Source organism: Vitis vinifera, chromosome 3 (genome assembly GCF_030704535.1).
Source record: "Vitis vinifera cultivar Pinot Noir 40024 chromosome 3, ASM3070453v1".
In the NCBI taxonomy this organism is placed as follows: Eukaryota; Viridiplantae; Streptophyta; class Magnoliopsida; order Vitales; family Vitaceae; genus Vitis; species Vitis vinifera.
The window spans coordinates 10329216-10354580 of NC_081807.1; positions in this window are offsets into that span (position 1 = coordinate 10329216).

The following is a 25365-nucleotide window of genomic DNA, read 5'->3' on the forward strand; positions in this document are numbered from 1 at the left end:
AATAAATACACATTTAATCAAAATTACTGTTAAAAAATCAAATAATATTTAATTTGCAACTTACAAAAATAATCTAAAATTTGTAATTTACTCACAATTAATAAAATGTAAAAATATATTATTCATACAAAACAAAATTAAAACTAAAAGTTAATACCCTTGATTGATTTTATTTGCAATTTGGTATCTTAAACTTAACATAAACAATTGATTAGATGACCCAAATAAATCATTCTTTTACTGCAAGGGGCATTGATCACTACCCATGTCTTCTAACTTAACATTTTCATTATCAAATCAAACAAATAATTCATCACCAATTGCAATTAATCAAAGAAAATTATGTATTGCGATACAAGTAAGCACAATGTGAGTTTGAGTACGAAATCGATTACGTATCATCCATCCTCTTTAATATTGGAAAATGTAATTTTTAAGATGTCGAATGTTCGCTAAATAACATGTCAAAGCCTCATATAAGCATGATTGATTTTTTCTTCTTTTCCCTTGACACAACCACCATTTAGAAAATAATGTATGTATGGTACCTAAATCCTTAGTATGTGAATAAGCAACATCAACTAAATAATATTTATATGAAGAAAACATAAAATCATAAGTCAGATTTTTTTTTTTTAAAGAAATTGATAAAAAGACTAAAAATAAATAAGTTTACATGTGTTTACCAAGAGGAGGTATCAAATCCCATGATAGGATCATTAATAGTTTCTATTAGAATTCTTGAATTGTGTGTTGTTCATTCCCATCCACCATATAAGTAAAAATTAAATTAAAATCACATATGACCAAAGCATTTTGAAAACATTATCCTCATCCACAACCCCTATAAGGTGTTTGTTTGTTTGTTTGTTGGGATATGAGCATGAAGGAGAGTCTCATCAATTGCACCAATATCACCCTACATATTAAAAATAAAATAAAAAAGATAATTTACATTTTATAAGAAAAACACCAATTAACATTAATATATGTTGATAATTTATCTTAAAAAATTATCTCTTTGATCTATTATTTGAATGAATCTCATTTTGACTTTTATTGGATATGGAAGGTGTGATCATGTCTTTTGCAAATTTCATCATAGTTGTTAAAACTTCATGAAAATATGTATGCATTACATGACCTGAGTGTTGAAACCAATTTTTGATTAATCGATTTCGAAGATTATGTCTTAATGTTATGAGAAACATTGTCATATTTTCTTCCACTACCAAATATCTACAATCGGATAACCAACCATTCTCTCGAAATCATTGGCATAAGAGAATGAATGTGTTCTTTTCCATACGCATGAACTCAAAACAAGTTATAGACGAGCTAAATAATAATAATTGCATAAAACTTGCACTAGAAAGGATGGATGTGGTAGTGGATTGTTTAATATGACACATCAAATTAATGTATTTACGAAAAAAAAAAAATCATTTGCTTTCAAAATGAACCAACTTGTGTACATGTAAATGAGAGAGCTAATTAAGGAATTCATGGAACAAATGTATAACTTATAGGGACAATTATCCTTTATGGGGAGATGTACTGATAATGACTCTAAAGTATATAAAGTTTGCATAACTAATGCAAAGAGGTAGAAGGATATAAACTCATTTTGTTAGTTGAAAATGGCCAAATACCCTCAAAAGGGTTTTTTGGTTTTTATTTATTTATTTATTATTTATTATTTTATTTTTTTTATTTTTTCTATTTTTACAATTAAGTCCTCATGATAATTAATACATTAAGATTTCAAATAAAATTTTAAAAATAATGATAAATAAAAAATTCTCAAAAATTTATTTAATAGTAAATATATTTTTATTTTTATTTTTTTTTAAGTTGCAACTATTATCTTAATTATTATTATTATTATTATTATTTGTTTTTATTTTTATTTTTCAATTAAGTTGCAACTATTGTTATTCTCTATTAATATTTTTATTTTGAAAAATTGAAATTTTTTATTTTTGAAATTTAATTAAATAACAACTATATAAGACTTATACAAATTTACAAATCATGAATTTATATGTATTTTTTTGTTTGCTTTTCATATCAAATTACTAGAAAATTTATTTACACACATGCATGAATGTAAAATATAACCCATTCAATTGACATCAACACTCATTCAATTGAAAATCATTTAATCACAATAACCCAAAGTTAATTTTCAAGAGAGATAGTAGTTACCCAAATTCATTTGAAAAATATTACTTCACAAGAGACCTAAATCATATATAATATCTTAAATAAAAGTCATATTAAAATCTCACACATTCCATCTAACATCACAAAATTGCCTCAAGGTGGATAAAACTTAATATTTCTATGAGTCATACTTCTTTGACAATGAAACCAATTTCTGTGTGTTGTGTTTTTACATTCCATACACATCCATACTTCTCTATTCTCCTTCCCAACAAAGGCGAATGCACCAACAATGGCTAATGGGTCATCTTCTTCAACCAGTGAATGCAAAGACTCCATGCATTTCTCAACTTAGGTCTTTTTTCATCCATAAAACACATTGCACTTATAATTTCATCAAGCTTTTTGGTAGCTTCATCTAATTTGTTGTTTCTAGGGTGCTTCCTAAATGGTTCTAAGGTATCACACCTCTTCTCTATTCTAAAGGAATTACTGTGACCATAGATTTTATGATGATGTCTTTTGGATCATCTAAGTGGACACATTGTCTCAATCCCATAAGATATTATGGTACCCCTATTGAGAATACATGTTGCCACCAACCTCCATCAATAGTGATCCAATCCATAGGGATATATAACCACTTTAAGGTTTCACCCATAGGTCAAAACCTCATATTGATTTCAACACATACTTAATATCATCTCAAGGTTGAGAATCCATGCAATATAATAACTTGATAAATTATGACAATTGATTACCTTGCATCATGATTCACTATGGTTTTGTCTAGTATGCCCGTGCCCCCTCCCTTTTTTGAAATGTGATGTTGCCGGTGCTACTTTGAAATGTGTTGTTGCAGCTGCACGTTTTGAAATGTTTATGTTTATGTTGCTCAGGGGATTCAAACCCATGCCAGAAAGCTTGGGTTAATGACTAATTACCGCAGGGATAAGTTTACACTTAATAATATATGTTGATAATAAATTTGTTAAAGTTCATTATTAAAAAATTGATTAATTAATTTAAATTGTTTTAATTTAAATTTTATTTCATTAATTAATAAATGTATAAAAACCATCATTATAATTTTTTCAACAAATATTTTTTAATATCATTTATATGATAATTAAATATAATAAATATAATATTAAAAAAATCATATATGCATCATAATTTATTTTACATTATTGAATGCATTTGAATTAAATAAATTATAGTTTTAATATTAAATGTATCATTATTTATCTCATTAATCCTATTCTAAAAAATTACTATCACTTCACTTTTAATTTTTTTTATTTATCATTTTAAATTTATTTAATTTTGAATGTTTTTATTTTAAAATATTAAAAATATAAATTTATTAAAAAACTAAAATAAAAAATAATAATAATGAAGTTTTAATATTTTATAAATTAAAATTAATTTGATTAGATAAATAATAAATTATTAAGATTGATTTATCCTTACTTATCGATATTTTTTTCTTTGACCATATATATGTCAATTACACTTAGAAAATAATTTTAACATGTATATGTTATTTATTTTATCATTTTTGGAATTTTTCTAAATATTTCTATAAATTTTGAATAATTTTCACCTTACTGATATTTTTGTCAAATTATTTATCAATATTTCTCTGATATTTCCGATATATCCGTGTTTATCGATATTTTAAACCATGATCATAGGATCATTCCAATTTACACTAGGTTTTGACATATTTACAAAATAATACTAATTAGGGAGATTGAAATAATTTTTACAATAATTTAAGATAAACTTGTAAAAATATTAATTATTTTTGTCAATAAGATAAATCATACAAAAGGCAAAAAAAAAAAAAAAAAAAATCCTCTTCATAAGTTCCATTTCCACAACTTAAAAAAATGGAAATTGAAATTTAAACGTCAACCATAATGAATGAAGGATGTACAACGACTATGTTATTTTTTGGATACTAATTAACTAGGGCCTAACCAATCTACAAAATCTACAACGGAAGGGGGACCAAAGCTAAAAAACCCCTTAGTCTACGCCCACATATTACAAAGGAAAAACAATTTGCACCCATGAATCGAATGCTCCTCGTTTTCAAATGTACTATTTCTTTCCTTCCAGACAATCCCAAAAAGGCATAAAGGAGCTGAAAACCACACTTTCTTCCTTTCCTTTCCCACACAAGGCTGAAGCCAACCCAATAACGTCTCTCTAACTGAAGAGGGGAGCACCCACGAAACCCCAAAGAGGGAAAAAAGTAAGCTCCATAAACTTCTGGCCAGTACACAATGCAAAAGGATGTGATCAATAGACTCTTCCTCTGACAAACACAAATAACATCTGTTAGCCAAGGAGAACCCTTTCCTCTGAATACGATCCAAGGTTAAGGCCTTTTTCCATGTAGCCTCCCGAGCAAAAAAAAAAAAAAAAACACACCCTTAGAGGAATCAAAGAATTCCAAATAACTCTTGCAGGAAAATCTCTTAGTCTTTCCGGTTCCAATGCCTTGTAAAGAGACTCAACAGAAAATCTTTAGTCCTTGCCTTTGTCCAAACTACTTGATCTTCCATATCACTATAAACCCTTCTCCCTTGCAACCTTAAGAGAAAACGCTCCACATTGAACACTTTCCAATCATTAAGTTGCCTAGAGAACCTAGGAACCCACACTCCCCCTTCAGCATGGCTCCACACATCCTCCACTCAAGCCTCCTTAGCCAAGGATATAGCAAATAAAGAGGGAAAAGAAGTACACAAAGTATCATCTCCACATTTGTCCTTCCAAAATCTAACCCTTCTACCATTCTTTACAGAATAAACCAAGTTGTTGCCTATCACATCCCAACCTCTCCTAATCGCTTTCCATAAACCAACCCCAAAACTACGTCTCGCAACGTGGGATCTCTAACCGCCCTTTTCTTTCCCATACTTTGCACAAATAAATTGCCTCCACAAAGCTTCTTTTTCCACCGCAAAACGCCAACTCCACTTACATAGGAGGGTCTTATTCAGGAATGCCATATTCCTCACACCTAATCCAATTTTGTTTATTTGAGCAAACAATAGACCAATCCACTAAATGGGGCTTTCTCTCCAAGGCCCCACTACCCCAAAGAAAGTCCCTTTGGATCTGCTCCAATCTCAAACTCACACTCCTTGGTATATGAAATAGGGACACACAATAGATAGACATACTGGATGGAGTGCTCCGGATCAAAGTTAGTCTACCCCCCCTTGGAGATATATCGCCTTTTTCTTAGTCTTTCCTCAGCCTCGTCTTAAACTACCACTTCCTTGAAATGAGCACCCAAAGGAAGACCCAAATAAGAAGATGAGAGCTTGCTAACCTTGCAACCAAACTCAAGGGCCAACTCCTCTACATTTTCCGCTTTTCCCACCGCGATGATCTCACTTTTGTCCAAATTCACCTTCAACCTTGACATGGCTTCGAACCACATAAGGAACCAACTCAAGTAGGACACCTGATCAATGGAAGGCTCACAGAATACTAAAGTGTCATCCGCGAACAACAAATGAGTGACCTCCACTCTCGCACCTCCTCTACCACTGAGTTGCCATCCTGGTAAAAACCCTATCTCCTTCGCTCTTTTCAACAAACAACTAAGAGCCTCCATGACAATCATGAACATGTAGGGGGATAAAGGATCCCGCTGTCTCAATCCCCTAGAACTTTGAAAGAAACCCAAGGGAGTTCCATTAATAAGGACGGAGAAACTGACAGTACCAATACACCACTGAATCTAGCTAATCCATTTATCTCCAAAACCCATCATTTCTAGCAACCAAATAAGAAAACTTTAATTTACATGGTCGTATGCCTTCTCAATATCCAGTTTACAAAGAATGCCACCACCCCCACTTTTTTGCATCGAATCAATTGCCTCATTCGCAATTAGCGAGGCATCCAAGATTTGTCTTCCGTCCACAAATGCATTTTGGGACTTAGACACTATCTTACCCATCACCTTTTTAAGCCTATTAGCTAGAACCTTTGTTAACAACTTGTAAAGACTTCCCACCAAGCATATAAGCCTAAAGTCCTTGAGATATTCAGCTCCTATTTTCTTAGGAATTAAAACCAGAAAAGAAGCATTAATGCTCTTGATGAACTTGCCCTAATCATGAAAGTCCTTAAAAAACCCCATAACTTCCTCCTTTAGAAAACTCCAACTGAATTGCCAAAATGTCATTCTGAAACCATTAGGACTAGGAGCTTTATCTCCATTGAGGTCTGAGAGAGCACTAAACACCTATTCCTCATAAAAAGGAACCTCTAACATTGTTGCAATTTTCCCTTCCAGGACCCTAACCTACAACCCATTGCATATGGGCCTCCACTCATATGTTTTTTACAATAGAGAATGGAAAACCTGAACCACACCATCTTTAATGTCACATTTTTTTGTTATCCACGACCCATTTATCTTAATCTTCACTAGAGAATTGACCTTTTTATGTGTATTAGCCATTTTATGGAAATAACTAGTATTTCTGTCACCCTTTCTCAGCCATAACTCTCTAGACTTTTGCCTCCAAGATGTCTCTTCCATTATCACCCACTTCATATACTCCTCCAAAGCCTGCTTTCTGAGACTTTGCTCTTCAACAGAAAAGACCTTGTCTCCTTCTATTGAATCCCAAAACACCATATGCTTTAAAGATGAATTTTTTCTAGTAGTGACATCTCCAAACACTTCTCTGTTCCAAATCTTCAAGCATGCCTTAAGCGCTTTCAGTTTTTCATACAGAGTGAAACTGAAAGACCCTCTGAATTGGAAATCCATCCATCAATTCCTTAACAAATCCTTAAAGTCGTCTTCCTTCAGCCACATATTCTCAAAGCTAAAAGGGGAAGGACCTTTCCTCGTTCCTCCACAGTCCAACAAAATTGGGCAGTGGTCAGAAACAAGTTTGGGAAGAGGTCTCTAAACTGCTCCACTGAAATAACACTCCCAATCCTCTAAAACTATAAATCTATCCAACCTTGATTAAACCTGATTATTCAACCCACACCTCCACATGAAAGACTTCTCTTGCAAAGGGAGATCCCTTAATTCCAAATCCTCAATGACGTTTGAGAATCTTCTCATTGCTGAAGACAGTCTTGAAACACTGTTCATCTCACCAAAAAATCTAATAACATTAAAATTACCCCCTATGCACCAAGGATTTTGCCACAAACCCTTGATAGTCTCCAACTCTTCCCAAAAATCTTCCTTAAACCTTCCAACAGCAGGGCCATACACCCCTATAAAAACCCAACAAAAACCATCTTCCACATTCTTAAACCGACAGGAAACTGAAAAATCACCAATTTCCATTTCAATCAGCTCTAAAACCCTACTATCCCAAAAAACTAACACCCCTTACCATACCTCGAGAATCAAGAGTGCCCCACTCCAAGAACCTGCCCACCCCCAATGACCGAACCAAACTACACGACATACTTTGGATTGGTTACCTGTAGACAGACCAAATTCGCTTTTTGAGCATTGATTAATGATTTAATGAGCCTTATTTTATCTCTATTATTTGCCCTTCTCACATTCAGTGAGAGAATTCTTAACTTCATTTACCCTTAGAGACTGAACCCCCACTTTCTCGGAAGAGAGCTCTTCCATTTCCTACACTTTTAAAATTAACGGAACACTCTAACCTTTAAGTTCCCTTTCAGACCTTGAGGATTCAACCTTAACCCTTTTAGCCCCAGACCTCCGGTTCTTCTAGTATTTCCTCATAATCCATTTATTGAGCAAAACTAGAATTTCCTCTTCAAATATCGTGGTTGGCATGCCCAGACAGTCACTAAACTAAGCAAGACAAGAAGAATTCCACTTCCTGTTTGACTCTGCTCCAAACTCAAGTTGCCTCAAGGATTTTTTTTCATCGGGGCTTGTCTCTCCAACCACAACTAAGGCCCTTTCCTCCTCGAAATAGGTCGCCACAACACTCATGTCAGCCAAAACCATATTTAGGGGATGAATGCTCACTTCCACTTTAACCACCTCTGTCCTCAAGCCACAATCGCGACATTGGACCCCTTTCGCCGCTCTTTTCTAACAAAAAGGAGAAGAGGAAGAGACACCCCGTACCCCCCGAAACACTAAAGGAAAAATATGAGAGAAGTACTTTGTCGCTTTAGCTTGGAGAGCCTTATCGGTGCCTGAAATCCAAGCTGAAAGCGACTTGATCCACTCCATTGGGACAATCATAGTTGCCCTATCGCCCACAACGAGAAGCCCTAAAGGGCTAACCAACCCCACACTACCCTTCTCCCTTAAAAGAGAAGGGACACGCAATTGGGCTAGGCCCAACCCATCTCTTTCTCCAACAACCAGCCCATTCACCCCCTGCGCCTTTTGCAACATAGCTGGGCCTTCTCCCATTGGCCCACTTACTCCCTCTGAGTCCATTATATCTTCCAAATAGGTCTTCTTGGCGATTGGACTTCTCCTGCCACAGCTTTCAAACTCTTCCCCATCTGCAACTACTTTTTGAACACAATAGTTCAATCTTTCGCCAAAATGAACACTATTCTCTTCAAAGTTTGACATGTCTTCCCTACCAACTTGTAACAGAAAAAAGTTTTTCTCTACACTTGTACTTGCGCGTGAACCACCATCATCATCACCCCTAACCTTCGACTCTGGTGGCCCATTACTGCAACTTTTCAGAACAACCATGGAAAATTTCAGGGGGACTTCCCACCACAACTGGATGAAATAACACGTTGACCCGACCACTAGTTGCAATGAAACGGGTAGACTTCTCCAATTCAACCTCATTAGGATCCTAGCCCACTGTAATTGAACCAAGTTCATCGAGCCTTATTCCACTACGATGAAGCCTCCACAATAGTCCCTAACTTTAATGAAGACTTCACGGCTCCACAAGTGCAAATGAAGACCCAACACTCTCACCCACACCTCCTTGTAAGACCCCTCATTTACCATACACCTAGTCTCATGTCACCATCTTTCTAAACTGAGAAATCTCTCTCTAAACCTCCTAGGTCCTCTAGCCAACACCCTTTCTGCCTTCAAACAATCCTTAAACTCAAACAAAATTAAAGACTTCCCAAAAACATACACTTGCAATCCAAATCTTAGTTTCCATGTATCCCTAGCCCACCTTTCCAATGCCTAAATCTTTGAGACCGAAAAAGGTCCTTCACCAAACTTCCCAACCAGGCACCTCCTAAGCTTCTTCTCTCTACCTTGCACAACTCCTTCTCCAATCTGGAGCCAAATAATCTCTTCCGTCAATCCATCATTCTTTCTTACTACACTCACATAAGACATTCCCATTTCTAGCTTTCCAACTGCCCCCAAACTCAACCGAATGATCCACATTTTCCTTAGAAAAAAGAGCAACCCCAAGCGACCGTAATTTCTCAGCCAAAATGAACCAACCCCTATGGTTTCCTTTTCCTTTCTGGAAAACCAGAGAAATTTTTTTTGATTCTGTCGTGACCATCTTGTAGAATAAGAACCTTCTGGCCCAATTCTCTCGACATTCCAGCCTGAAAATCCTTCATCCCTCCTTCCACCCTTTACTCTACCTCGACAACCCAATATCTCTACAACAAGCTTTTGCTCATGCCAGAAGGCAACCTAGACTAAGCTCCCCGAACTTGACCCACCTAGAATAACCTCTTCCACACTCCACAATGACCCCTTTCAATCTTCCTTTAAGCTCCTCAACAGAGATGTCAAAGGAATTGGACTCCACTACAAACCAACACCGCCCTTGAGGCTTCAGTTGCTCCCTCTAAAACACTCATGTAAAAATTAATTATATTATGAGAGAATTGTGTTTTAAGATGTGAAAATCTTGATAATGGGCCTAAAAGGTATAGATGTTGTAAAATTAAGCCAAAAACCTGAAACTAGTATAAAATTAGATTGAAGAATATTTAGAGAAATTTTAAACATAGTCACCATTTCCCATTCTCTCATATGTTTTTTTAAAAAAAAAATAAAAAAAATAAATGACAATATTGTTAGGATAAAGCCCTTAAAGACATGTGATTACTACTCAAAAAGTGTTATTTCATAGCTTGTAATTAACTCTTTTAAATACTTTTGAGTAGTAGTTATCACTTTTTAACCCAATTAACATATTAAGGACCCTTGCAATCAATTCTAATCAAATTGTGTTAAGTTTTGGTGTTTTGATAGCTTTTTGATCACCAAAGCAATCCGAGATTGAGGAGAGTTCTTTGGAATCCGAGATTGAGTTCTGCTTCAGTCTTCCCTGCAAAAGATGTCTGGACAAGGCGTCCAGACACACCATCGGAGGGCGGCGAAACGTGGGTCTTTTTCATCCGGACAACATATCCGGATAGGATATGCTATCGTCCGGAGTGTGATAGGCGCGAGTGCCGTGTGCTTCTCCCTAAGGGAGTCCGGATAGGGGAGCGCGCGCATTCCACCCGGATGTCTCACATCCGGAATCTTCACCGCCGCCATTCCATCCGGATATTCGCATCCGGCGCCTGACACCGGATGGGAGAGGAGGGCGTTTCAACTTCCTCGGTCAACCATATCCGGATCCTCTAATAGCGCTTACCCGGAGAGTTTCGCAACCATTTTGCATAGTGCCGCTATGTTCTCCTAAAGCTTCCAGATGTGTGCGACCGACATTTTGAGATATTTTGGGATATTTTGCTTTAGATATTTGATGTCTAAATCCCCAAACTCTCCTTGTAACCCTCCAATTATAGGATTCCTTAGTTATTAAGTTTGGAAAAAGGATGAATAACCTTGTTTATATTATTATTGTAATTTTCATATAAATATCTCTTGGGAGCCTGTTCTCAAGAAGACGCAACTTTTGTATAGTTTTTCAAAGGAAGAAAAATACAGAGCTTTGCTCTGCTTTTACCTTCTCATTTTGATTGTATTTTCTTACTAGCCAAACAAGCTCTGAGGATGTTTCCTTAGAGAATGAGTGGCTAGACTTTTAGTTCCTTGGAGTTAAGGTTTCCGAGAAAGGTTCCAAGTGCAAGAATTAGTAGCTTTGTGGTTTTAGCCATTAATGAAGAGAAAGTGTGATCCTTTAATGATTTCTATGTTTTTAGTTAACTTAAAACGCCTTTAAATCACCTGGGCCAACACTTGATAAGGCAAGTGATCTCCATCCATTGAGATGCACTAGTTTATCTCTTGCGAGCCTTTGAGAGGTGGTTTGAAGGTAGGATTTTCTAGAATAGCCAACACTTGATAAGCTTTTGGACTCTAAGGAGACATCCATTAGTTATCTCTTGCGAGCTTTTGACGGGTAATCCAAGGTTAAAGATCACCTTGAATGGCGAGTGCTAGGTGAGAGGTATGAGCCATTGCAAGATGCATCAGTGAGAGGGATTTAGTGTTTGAACCCATTAAAGGGAAGCATCTGTACAACACCGATTAGAGAATTGACTATATGTTAATTCTCTAATGCGAGGAAATGAACCAAATGACCGGAGCTCTGTTTTTGCATGAGAAACCTCCCCTGTGAACCTAAACCTCCAAGGAATGTTTTTCTTCATAAGTAATTTCCATTACTTCCTTTACCGTTAGCTTAAACCTAAACCTTTTTCAATCAAAGTTTGTGTTTTATTTCTTAAGCTAACCTTGAAATGAAAAGGCACCAATTCATCTTTGAATTAGTATCATTTATGAATTGAAAACCCTTCCCAGTGAACGACCTTAGAGCCACTATGCTATAGTAGCTTTGTCTTTGCTACCCTAGTTCAAGGTGTAATAAGTTATAAATTTTGTTGATTACTCCCTCAATCAAGAAGCACCAGCTGGACATAAATCAGCTAATACACCAATTGGGCATGAATCAACATGACATGATGTAATAGAATGAGATTTCATTTATATATTTATATGTCATGATTTTTTTTATCTTTTTTTTACCCTTGATTGCATTATTTATTTTGTTAGCATTAACATATTTATCACTTGTATTGTGCATGACTTAGATGCCTTAGGAATTACACAAAAGATTAAGTAATGGGTTTTTACAAGAGAATAAATTATTTATATTTAGTTCATGAAATTAGAAAATTCATCTCAAATTGTAATGCACCATCTCTGAATTAAGAGAATGGCTTATATTGGTCATCAAGATGAGTTTTTCATAGTGAGTGTACTAGTGTGTATTATTACACATTGGATAGGACTTACGATAAATCATGACATTAGTGATTAGGTAGTTATGGCTCATTAAGCTACTATGTTGCATGGGCTCTCAAACTTGAGAGAACATTGAGTTAATGCTAAAGTTTTTAATGGTTTTGACCTATGGGTGATACCTTAAGGTAATCATATATTCCTTATGGATTTGATGATTATTTATTAAAGTGGGTAGAAATAGGTGTTTTCAAGATAAGCACCATGATACCTTATCAAATTAAGACATTGTGCCTCCTTGGGTGATCCTAAGGACTTGTAATCATGTAATTTGTTATAACAATAATTCTTTAAGTGGAATTTGATGTATGTCCTTATGGACTAGAGCATGTCAATTGATTATAAAATAGGATAATATAAGACTCAAGGATTGTAGAAGTAACTTTGAGAGTTTGATATCATATTTCTTATTAGATTATGAATACTAGTTCATGGAGAGTCTAGATGCAGTAGATAGTAGGTCATAAAATAGAGAAATTGATTAAAATAAATTTAATTAATCATCTTAATGTAATTTCATATGATATTGGAGTGCAATTGAGTCATTTTGGTGGAGTGATAAGTCAACTTCGAAAAAGGATTTTGAGGGAGTAGTATGTTCTTATGGGTCCTCATGGTTCTTGCTTGAACTTATATTCTTTATTGGTACAAAGTCTTAAAGTTTATGATAAATTAATCATTTATGTGCATAAGGGTGTTTTGTTAAAAACACAAAGTTACACATGATTTTATGATCAATTATTTTTTGTTTTTTGGATTTGACTACTTAATTAATTAAGACCTAGTAAGGTTAATTAATTAATTAGAACTCAATGAGCTAGATTAAGTGACTTAAGCTCAAGTTGGGTCAAAGTAATTTAAGCACACAAGTTGATTAATATAAACCCTTTTAAGAGTTTAATGTTAAACACACTTGACTATTGTCTTCTAGAGAGCCTCCATTTATCTCTTTCTTAAGAAAGTTATGTAGTCACTTTACACATGTCAAGGTTCAAAGAATGAATGATTAGGTGGAAGATTGTCAAGTGATGGCGAACTTCTTCAACAAGTGAAACTTGATTTAGGAACATCTAGATCAAAGGTAAATTTTTTTTTAAAATTTTTTTAGCCCTAGATCTATTTTATCACATTTTTCTTGTGTTGTGATTAAATCTAATATCTCCAGGTTGTTAGAGAGCAAGCACCTATGATCTAGGGTATCCCAACAATATAGGTCACTTTAGACAATGTCTTTTTCCTATTCTTGCAGTCTTATAAGACCTTAATCCTAGGAATATATTACGCTTCTCACAAATCTTTCATTTGGAACTAAGTAGACAACCAAATTTTGACTAATGACGATAACCTTGCATCTTTGCCAGTGAGTAGAATGTCATCAACATACAAGATTATAAAGACTACCATGTTTCCTTGTTATGTATTGTGGACCCCACATTCCGGCTCAATGCGTTTCCGAGCTCGATTTTTATTTTGAAAAATTGATTTTTATTCATTAAAAATTGACTTGGAGCCACCACTTATTTTTGTTTTATTTTAAAAGGGTAAACAAAATAAGAAAGAAAATCCTAAGTGTGACTCCTTGTTTTGGAAAAGATGGTCTGTGAAAAACCGGATCGGGCTTGGGGGTCAGGTTACTTATCAGGAAGGTACGGTATGGACCGTAGCACCCCTCTAAGTCCCTAAAGTCGGGTCTCTACTAATAAAATGGAGCTGACGCGGCAATCAACAAGGAAATCGACGGATATTCACATCAATCATGCATGTATGGGAATCAGAATATGTATAAGGAATTATTAGAATGAAAGTGTATGCGTACCTGGGCCACGAGCCACAATGCGCTATCAAGAAACGAGATTGGTACACAATTAATGAATACAAAATATAGCCCATGCACATCGGAGTGCAAAACGAAGCTTAAGCAAAATACATTAAGCACGACAGATGACAATCACAAGGGATCAAACATAGAGCCCCCACCAAAGCCCAATTTTATTGTTCATGAACTAGTCTCACAAATCCTGTGTTTTAGAATTATGAAGAATTCATTATTATTTATGTAAAATCAAGAAGATCAGAAAATTATTTAGGAACCGAAATGGGATTAAAACTATTTGAGTGAAAACCGGATTCTTGGAGTTTATTTGAAGATTGGAGTATTTGGAATTAAATTTAAAAGATTAGAGCTCCGGTAATTAAATTGAAATTTGTCAAAGAAGATGAGAAATGAACTTTAGGAAATTGATCTATGAGAACATGGATTTTGAAAGTTGAATTTGTAATAATAGTAATAATAAGAAATGAACTTTAAGAAATTGAACCACGAGAATATAGATTTTGAAAGTTGAATTAATAACAATAATAATAAGGAGGAATGAACTTTAAGAAATTAAACTGCGAGAATATAGATTTTGAAAGTTGAATTAATAATAATAATAATAATAATAATAATAATAAGATTTTGAAAGTTGAATTAATAATAATAATGATAATAATAATAATAATAATAATAGGATTTTGAAAGTTGAATTAATAATAATAATAATAATAATAATAATAATGATAATAATAATAATAATGATAATAATAATAATAAGATTTTGAAAGTTGAATTAATAATAATAATGATAATAATAATAATAATAATGATGATAATAAGATTTTGAAAGTTGAATTAATAATAATAATGATAATAATAATAATAATAATAATGATGATAATAAGATTTTGAAAGTTGAATTAATAATAATAATAATAATAATAAGATTTTGAAAGTTGAATTAATAATAATAATAATAATAATAATAATAATAATAATAATAATAATGATAATAAGATTTTGAAAGTTGAATTAATAATAATAATGATAATAATAATAATAATAATGATCATAAGATTTTGAAAGTTGAATTAATAATAATAATAATAATAATAAGATTTTGAAAGTTGAATTAATAATAATAATAATAATAATAATAATAATAATAATAATAATAATAATAATAATAATAATAAGATTTAAAAGGGCTTTGGGTTCCATCTCCATCATAAGCCCAAGCCCACTTAGCAAAAATCATCACCCTCAAGCCCAAGTCCAACATAAGCCCAAGTCCAAGTCCATCATTAAAAGAGCTTTGGGCTCCAGCTCCAACAAGCCCAAGCCCAATAATAATAATAATAATAGTGGTGCATGCTGAGAAGCCCAAATTCCATTCTATTCGGTGATATGGAACGAGCTAGTGAGAGAAAAGGTGATGGGAAGGAAAATGGGCATGAAACAATGGGTTTGGTGGCTATGGGTGCATGCATGGGATGAGTGATATGGAACGAGCTAGTGAGAGAAAAGGTGATGAGAAGGAAAATGGGTATGAAGCAATGGGTTTGATGGCTATGGGTGCATGCATGGGATGAGTGATATGGAATGAGCTAGTGAAAGAAAAGGTAATGGGAAGGAAAATGGGTATGAAATAATGGGTTTGGATGGCTATGGGTGCATGCATGGGATGAGTGATATGGAACGAGCTAGTGAGAGAAAAGGTGATGGGGAGGAAAATGGGTATGAAACAATAGGTTTGATGGGTAAAAAGTAAGTGAAAGGTTGAGGGCAGAATGAGTTTTATAGTAGTATTGAAGAATGGGGAAGGTGATGTAGGGAGATATAGGCACGGAATTGATAATATGGGATGATGTAGGTTAGTGAGAAGATCGTGTGTGTGAATGGCTTGTGGTGTAGAGAGAGAAAATGTGGTGAGGGAATGGGTGTGAAAAGTGGAAGCATGAGCGTGAGTGGTGATGAGTTTGAGTGGGTTTGGGTGGTGGTGTAGATATAGAAAGTGAATAGAAAGAAGAGGTTAATGAAGAATAGGGCAGTGGGTATGGGCATGAAACATATGAGGTGTGTGGATGGTAGGAAAAAAGAGGATATGGGACTAGTGGGAAGGATGGTGTAGATGAACAAGAAATGGGTATGCATGAAAGGTATGGAGTGTAGAGAGAGAAAAAGGTGGTGACAGTGTAAGGGTTAGCCATGGGCACATGCATCGCGGGTTTGGTTGATATAGGATGAGCTACATGCATGGGATTAAAGGTGGAAGGGGCATGATAATGCAATGAGTTGTGGGCAGTGGGTATGTATGAAGAAATATGGGGATAGGAAAGGTGGACCATCGGCATGCTAGTGTCGCCAACTTCAAAATACCTCACAGCACACCAGGTGACGAAGTAGGAGTCTACTAACCCTGTACCTATGCAAAATTCTTCACCAGAAACCACATACCGCAACCATGCTCATCAACTCAAACCATAACTCACCATTTTCACGATTCATTCCGTTAAAAACAGAGAAAAATATGAAAAAGAGCATTTACAAAACAGAGTTCAAAGACAAGAAAAACAATGATTGGAGACCCATTTCCTCGTTTCCTCTGTGGGCTCGCAAGAGGGTGGAGAGATCCAGGGGTTTACACAAAAAACAGGGGATTAAGCATTGAGACATCTCACACTAAAGCTAAAACAGAGCCAAGGTCTTTTCAAGAAGAAAGTCATGATATAACAATGATAACAAAATCGTAATCATCCTAAAGATCAGTAAAAGCTAATCTTATGGCCTGAAATTCATGCATAAAACAAACAAGGATATCCCATAACAAGATGGTGAAAATAATGAGCAAGATCCATACCTGAAAAGCTTATTTACAAGCAAACAGAAAAGAAGATGCTCCCAGGAAGTCCTTCGTCTCCTTGTAGCAGGTGTCTTTCCCTTCTCGTCTGAGGATTCTCTCCAAAATCTCTCTAGTAGCTTCACCCTCTCCTAGAAAACTCGCTCTCCAGACGAAAAAAATCTCCTTCCCCCCTTCTAGCTCGTTTTCTTGCCCTCCCTCTTATATTTTCCCGCAAGCCATCAGCTACTCCATTGTTCCCCGCTCAGCGTCCTCAAGAGCCTCAACCACCACCCTGGCTGTGGCCAACTGCTTCGCTACGTGTCTCCAGCGACTCGCTTGAAGAAGTCGGTCCCCCTCTCCTCCTCTACAAGAAGCTGTCGTCCATCCCCGGGTGCAGCATGAGGGGTCTACAAATATGCCCCTCTTCGGTAGAGTTCATGAGTGTAAGGAATATAAACACTAGAGTGAAAAGAAAGTGTGAGTAATGAGTGGAATGAAGTGAACTATATCGAAGAACTAAGGAGACCCCCAAATGAACACTAGTGAAAACACGAACTCACTTAGGTTAACAGATGAACACAAAGGCTCTAATCGTAAAAGAAAGTGATGTCTCAAAATGTCTCTAAAACCACACCGAGGAACCAGGCTCCCTCTAAGACGTCTCTAAAAGTGACTCGAAAGACTATGACAAAGATGAGTGACGGTCGAACCACCCTGGAGTACAAGAAAGAATGTGTCTGAAAGGAGATTGTCCTACGCGAACCACATGGAAACAACAGGTGTAGGGTGCTCAATAACATGACAGAAATATGTATCGTGAACTCAAAGCACATCGTCATGAGCAATGAGAAGGGAAATCTAGAAGAACAAGGACGAATAGGTGATAAGCACATGGTAACAAAGTGAGGAAAATGAGAGTAAGTGTGAAACCATGAAGTCAAGAATGTGCAATGCCAGTGAATGTGAATACTGAGGACTGTGACTCAGAATGATACAGGTAGGGAGAAATGACTTTGAACGTCTAAAACACGGAAAGGTGATGACTCAAGGTGCCTGAACGGATACGTAAAATGGCTCTGAACGTCGAATTAAAGAAAGATGATGGCATTGAATGCCTGAATGAGCATGAAAAATGGCTCTGAATGCCAAAACTGAGAAGAATGGTGAATCAAAATACATGAATGGGTATGAGAAACGGCTCTGAAAGCCAAAATAAAGAAAAATGGTGATGTCTCCGGATGTCGAACGAAAGATAGACATGATGACTTTGAGTGTCGAACTGAAGACGGACGATGGCTTTGAACGCCAAACTGAAAGGAGGTGGTGGCTCTGAATGCCAAAGCTGAGAGATGATAATGGCTCGGAACACCAAACGGAAAATGCTGATGGCTCTGAACGCCGAGATTGGGAAGAAATAATGGCCCTGAACGCCAAATGGAAAATATTGATGGCTCTGAATGCTGAAACCAAGAAGTGATGATGACTCTGAATGCCGAAACTGAGGATAGATAATGGCTCTGAACGCCGAAACTGAGAAGCGATAATGATGGCTCTGAACGTCGAAACTGAAAATGAGGATGGCTCTGAACACCGATACTGAGAAGTGATAATGATGGCTTTGGACGCCAAATGAAGATGTGATGATGGCTCTAAACGCTGAAACCGGGAATGCGATATTGATGGCTCTGAAAGCCAAAACTGGAGATGTGATGAGGATGGCTTTGAACACCGATACTGAGAAGTGATAATGATGGATCTGAACGCCGAACGAAGATGTAATGGTCTGAATGCCATGCAGAAACAAAAACACGACTCTGAATGCCAAAACGAAGATATGGCTCTGAAAGCCAAAACGAAGCTAGGCAATGGCTCTAAACGCCAAACCAAAAGAAACATCGATGAATGCCAATTTGAAACAAAAGCTCTGCATGCCCAACTAAACTGGTAACTAGGAATGTCATGCTGAGAAAGACGACTCTGAACATCGTAAACGAGAAGACACAGTGGCTCGAACGCCAAGCTGGAAAGGGATAATGGCTCTGAACACCAAAACTGGAGAGATGGCTCTGAATTCCCAACGAGGGTGAACTACAGCTCTGAACGCCGAATGAAAAACTAACAATGGCTCTAAACGCCGAAATTGAGAAACGATGATGGCTCTGAATGCCAAACTGAGAATGAGGATGGCTCTGAACGCCAAAAACTGAGAAGCGATGATGGCTCTGAACGCCAAGACTGAAAGTGTTGATGGCTCTGAACGCCAAGACTGAAAATGCTAATGGCTCTAGACACCGAAAATGAGAAGAAAATAACGACTCTGAACGCTGAGACTGAGACTATGACTCTGGATGTCGAACTGAAACAACGGCTCTGAATGCCAAAAGGAAAATAACAGTGGCTCCGAACGCCAAATGGAAAGCGAGCAATGGCTCTGAACGCCAAACTGAAGAGAGTGATGTGATAACTCTAAATGTCGACCCAAAATCGTGGCTATGAACGCCAAACTGAAACGGTGGCTCTAAACGCCAAAACGAAACAATGGCTCTGAACGCCAAACCAAACTGAACAACCATGAACGTCAAGCTGAGAAAAACGACTCTGAACGTCGTAACTAGGAAGATACGAAGTCTCTGAACGTCGAACTGCAAGGGAATGATGGGGGAGGGGGGAAATGTGCCCTAGTGTAGCGTGTCACATAGCTCTCAATCCATCGAAAGGGTCTAAAAGAGACTCCATGAGTCTCAAAAGATGCTCTGCTAGTGAATCGAGATGATCAAATCGAATGATCCACTAGGGAATCTCAAAAGAAATGATCTGATAGGGTAACCCACGTGATCTCAATACAACAATCTACTGAAGAATCACAGATAGTGAGGTAGTCACAACCCGAACATCCTGTTCCACCGAAAACTCATCTCGATGAAAACCAAAGGAATAGTGACCAGTAAAGCATATACAATATCTCTCGGCCAAGTAACGAAAACCGCAACAAACCTATGAGAGAACGATCATCTCCATATCCAAATGAGGGAAAAATGCCCCAATATGGCATCAGGTGTATCCGATCTGTCCTGATGACTCATGAATAACTCAATGGGGATGCATCACAGACCTGACATGTGCTTCGATGAAATGATGATGTGAGAGTCTATGAGCCTGAGATAATTCCATCCAAAAATCACAAAGACATCGGAGAGTATGAGCCTGATGAAACGACTCAAGGGAAGGCCCCCTGGAGAGTCACGATGAAATGAAATCGAAATCATCAACCCGACACGTATCTCGTAACTAGGGACAATCACACAAATAAGTGGGAGACTGCAAATCCCGATCGAAAGAGGAAATATGCCCCAGTATGGCATCAAATGTGACTAGTCGGGAAAATCAAATGACGTCCAATCATGCATCAACAAATATGTAATCCCGATCATACGAATCCATAACAGTGTCACGCTCATCAAGCTAAGATGCACCTCTCATATAGAGGGACACGATGGCATCTGAGTGTCGAGAAGTGTATGCCTAACTGGATGACTCCCGAGATGCTCCACTGAGTAATCATCATAACAATAGTGAACAAATCGTCGTCCCAGCACGTACTCCGTGAGTGGGAATGATCATGTAACTCCATGGAGATCTCCAAACCTCCCCGAAATGGAAATATGCCCCAGTGTGGCATCAAATGTACGATAAGTTGAAAATCAGGTGATATGGAGTCATCTATCATCAGACATGTGACATCCATGATCCAAATCCAATCCAAACGTCTAGGGAACATCTCTCGGAATAAAAAGCATGAAAACAACCCGATGCCGAGAGATGCGGACCTAGATGGATGGCTCTACCAGGGATCTACTAAGGGATCATCATAAAATAGCGAAAACGTCATCGTCTAAGCGCATACCCCGCAAGTGGGGATAAACACGCAACTCCGTGAAGATCGGCAAATCTCATCCAAAACGGAAATATGCCTCTGTATGGCATCAGGTGCATAGCAAGTCTGGCTGAATGGCCCCAAAGAGGCTCTACTGAAGGATCGTCATAAAATAACGAACACGCCATCATCTCAGCGCATATCTCGCGAATGGGGATAAGCGTGCAAACCCGTGAGGATCTGTAAAATCATATCTGAAATGGGAATGTGCTCCAGTATGGCATCGAATACATGACAGATCAGAAAATGGCAAGTGTCATCAAATCACCCCTCGTCAAATGCATGGTCCCGATAATCCCAACACAATTGAAATGAATCTAACCATCAGAAATGTGTCTCCCAGAAGAAGAAGCATGACAACATCCAAATGGCAACCGAATCTCAAACACCTGTCCAAGCAGAGGCTGTTGAAGACAACATCTGATCCCATGGCCTCAGGGTGGTCTTAAGACACGGGACGTAACGTAGGCTAGGGCGATAAGGTAATAGAAATGAAAGGGAACTAGACTCAAATACCCAATGATCAAAACTCATGCCCTTATGTATAAAATGCAATATGTATAGAAAAACTCGTGAGCCATGGACCTGAATGCGCCCAACGTGAACGTGATATCAATAACGAGGTGATGAAGAAAATGATCTGATAGCGGAAGGTGTAAGAACGATGCACGTGAAGTGTTAAACTAGGAATAAAAGAGGGTGGTAAGAAAAAATGGCAAGGGGTGAGATGAGGATGATGAATCAAAAGCGAAGACGAGAATGATGATGAAATGAGTAATACAAAGGGGAGTAGTGATAAACTCAAATCAGACATGGAGTGAAGTCACATCAACAATGAACGCAATGATGGATAGGACAATGACCTGGAGTCCCTAGGAGAAGACTACTCATCTCGCTCTCAAAACATACGACAAAATGAATACAAAGAATGAAGGGTCTCGGAAAGCTCACATACGAACTCCCATCAATAAACATACTCGATATAGTGACCCTCGAACATCAACATACACGCCCAATAATGGAGAATACTATGCACATACACACATGTGCTTATTTTTCTTTCCTTTTTATTTTTTTCATGTTTCATTTTTTTTCATTTCGTGTTTTTTTTTTTTTTTTACATATATATAGAAAGGCACATACCCTGAACATAAACAAATGAACCTCAAATATAATATCAATAATGAATAGACACACTCCCAGGTGCTAAGGTAACAAAAACTCTCCCTGATAAGATAACCTTCTTAAACTAAGGATCTCTAAATCAGTGTCCTGTGATAAATAGTGGAAATGATGTGACTATCCCCCATGTAATGAACTGAGGAGGATCACCACTCGGGGTGGAGAGAATATGAAGCAAAACAAGTAGATAAAATAAAGAATGAGAGACGAAAAAACATGACTAATGAGATATGAAGGAATGCAATAGTGTGGTGGTGGGGAAAAATAATGAGAGAAAGATGCACCTATAGGTCCAAGGCTCATGAGACTTCCAAACAATGCATGAATACACTAAAAGGGCCCCAATCCCGGTGTAAAAATGTGAGCAAGGTGATAAGATAGAAAGACTATAATGTACACGCAAGGCTCAATGGGCTAGCAACAGTTTATAAGTCAAAAAGGAATAACAAGGTATATAGCTAAACCAAAATGATGGCCACCCATCCTGCGACCATGGTCTCAAACATAGTACCTCTTTAACTAATCTACATTGGTCGGCTTTGAGAACCGGTTTCCATCTAGATCCATCAGCCATGCAGCGCCCTCTGGAGTCAACTCTCTGATGAAGTAAGGCCCACTCCAATTGGGTCTGAACTTCTCTCTAGGATCTCTGATCAATCCCCTGATGACCTTCAGAACCAAGTCACCTACATGTAGTGGTCTGGGCTTGACCCGCTTTTTGAAAGCGCAGGTCATCTTCCTCTGATATGCGCGAACGTGATCTACTGCTCTCAATCTCCTCTCATCTAGGAGATTGAGCTGATCAAATCGAGCTTGAGTCCAATCTGCCTCGAGAATCTGGTGCTCTAGTGCTACTCTCAATGAACCCATCTCAATCTCAACGGGTAGCACCCCCTCTATGCCGTATACCAATGAGTAGGGTGTGGCTCCGATAGAGGTGCGAAAAAAAGTCCGATAAGCCCACAATGCAAATGGGAGCTTCTCTGACCAATCCTGAGAAGTCTCGACCATCCTCTGTAATATCCTCTTGATATTCTTATTCGCGGCCTCTATTGCCCCATTCGTCTACGGCCTGTACGTAGACGATCTATGGTGTCAGATGCCATATTGTCGCACTAAGGTGTCGACCTCTACCCTGAAATGTACCCCTCTATCCGAAATCAACTCATGAGGGACTCCATAGCGACAGATGATGTGTGATCTGATGAAACTAGCAACTCCAGATGATGTCAATCTAGCATACGAAGCAGCCTCCACCCACTTGGTGAAGTAATCAATGGTGACCAAAATGAACTCATGTCCACTGGAAGATTTCGGCGAAATCTTCTCGATAATGTCTATGCCCCATACTGAAAATGGCCATGGTGAAGTCAATGCATGTAACTCTGATGGCGGCACGTGAATGAGATCTCCGTGTATCTGACACTCGGGACATCTCTGAACGAATTGGCAATAATCCGTCTTCATAGTCAATCAGAAGTAGCCAGTCCTCATGATCTTACGAGCCAACATATGTCCTCACATATGTGGTCCGCAAACTCCCGCATTAACCTCTCTCATCACCCTATCATCAGAGGCTCTGTCAAAGCACAATAGTAGCATCCCATCAGCTGATCGTCTATACAATGTCTCGCCACAAATCACGAACCGGGCGGCTAACTGTCTCAGTGCTCTCCTATCCTTGGCCGTGGCGGCCTCAGGATACACGTCGAGTCTCAAAAAGTGATATATATCATGGTACCATGGCAGACCATCGTCTGTCTCTATATCGTCAATTAGACAACAATACGCAAGAGCAGACCTTGACTAGATTAACAATGGGCGAACAGTGGCATCAGCAGGAACATCAATCATGGAAGCTAGAGTAGCTAAGGCATCAGCAAACTAGTTCTGCGCTCTAGGCAGATGTGTATACCTCAAATCATCAAACCTCCTGACCAATAGCTCTAAATATGTGTGATAAGGCCTAAGCTTCGCATCTCTAGTCTTTCACTCACCTTGAATCTGTCTCAATACCAGATTGGCGTCACCAAAAACCTCCATCTATCTAATCCCGAGCTCGAGGGCTGTCTCTAATCCCAAGATACAAGCCTCATACTCAACAATGTTGTTCGTGGCAGGGTGTCGATCTAAGAATGCCAAATGAACAGATCTGGGAATGTGATCACCATGAGGGGATATCAACAAGACACCTATCCCGTATCCAGAATGGTTGGTTGCACCATCAAAGTACATGCGCCAACCTGACAGACTAGTCACAATAGCGACATCCTCGTCTGAGAAGTAATCATCAATGGCTCTACCATCGAAAACTGGTAAAAAAGCTAGGTGATCCGCGACAATGCTCCCTCTGATGGACTTCTGAGTGACATAATGGATGTCAAACTCAGTCAGAAGTACCAACCATCTCATGAGGCGACCGACCAGGGCGGGCCTGTCAAACAAATATCTTAAAGGGTCTAGACGGGATATCAAATGCACTGAATAGTCGGTCATGTAATGTCTCAATCGTCGAGTGGCCTAAACCAATGCCAAGCAATAACGCTCAATTATAACATATCTCGCCTCGTAATCTAGCATCCTCTTACTCAGATAATAAATGGCTCGATCCTTGCCCGAATCATCGAGCTGAGCCAACATGCATCCCAAGGCCACGTTTGAGACGGATAGGTATAGGAGTAAAGGACGGCCTGGTGTAGGAAGCGCCAAGACTGGAGGTGACAACAAATACTATCTGATTCTCTCGAATGTGCGCTGACACTGATCATCCCAAACAGTAGGTTGAATCTTCCTCAAGAGTTGAAAAATGGGTTCATAGATGTCTGTCAATCTGGCAATGAACCGACTGATGTACTGAAGTCTACCCAAGAAGTCTCTAACCTCTCTCTCTGTCCTCGGTGCTGGCATGTCAAGGATGACTCTGATTTTGTCCGGATCCATCTCTATGCCTCTCTCGCTGACCATATACCCTAAGAGTTTCCCAGAAGTCACTCCAAAAGTGCACTTCTTGGGATTCAGTCTCAATCTGAATTGTCGGACCCTCTCGAAGAACCTCTCCAAAGTTGCTAGGTGATCTGGTCTCTCTCGGGATTTCACTATCATGTCATCTACATAAACCTCGACATCCCGATGCATCATGTCATGGAAAAGGGTGGTCGTTGCTCTCTGATAGGTGGCTCCTGTGTTCTTCAATCCGAATGGCATGACTTTATAGC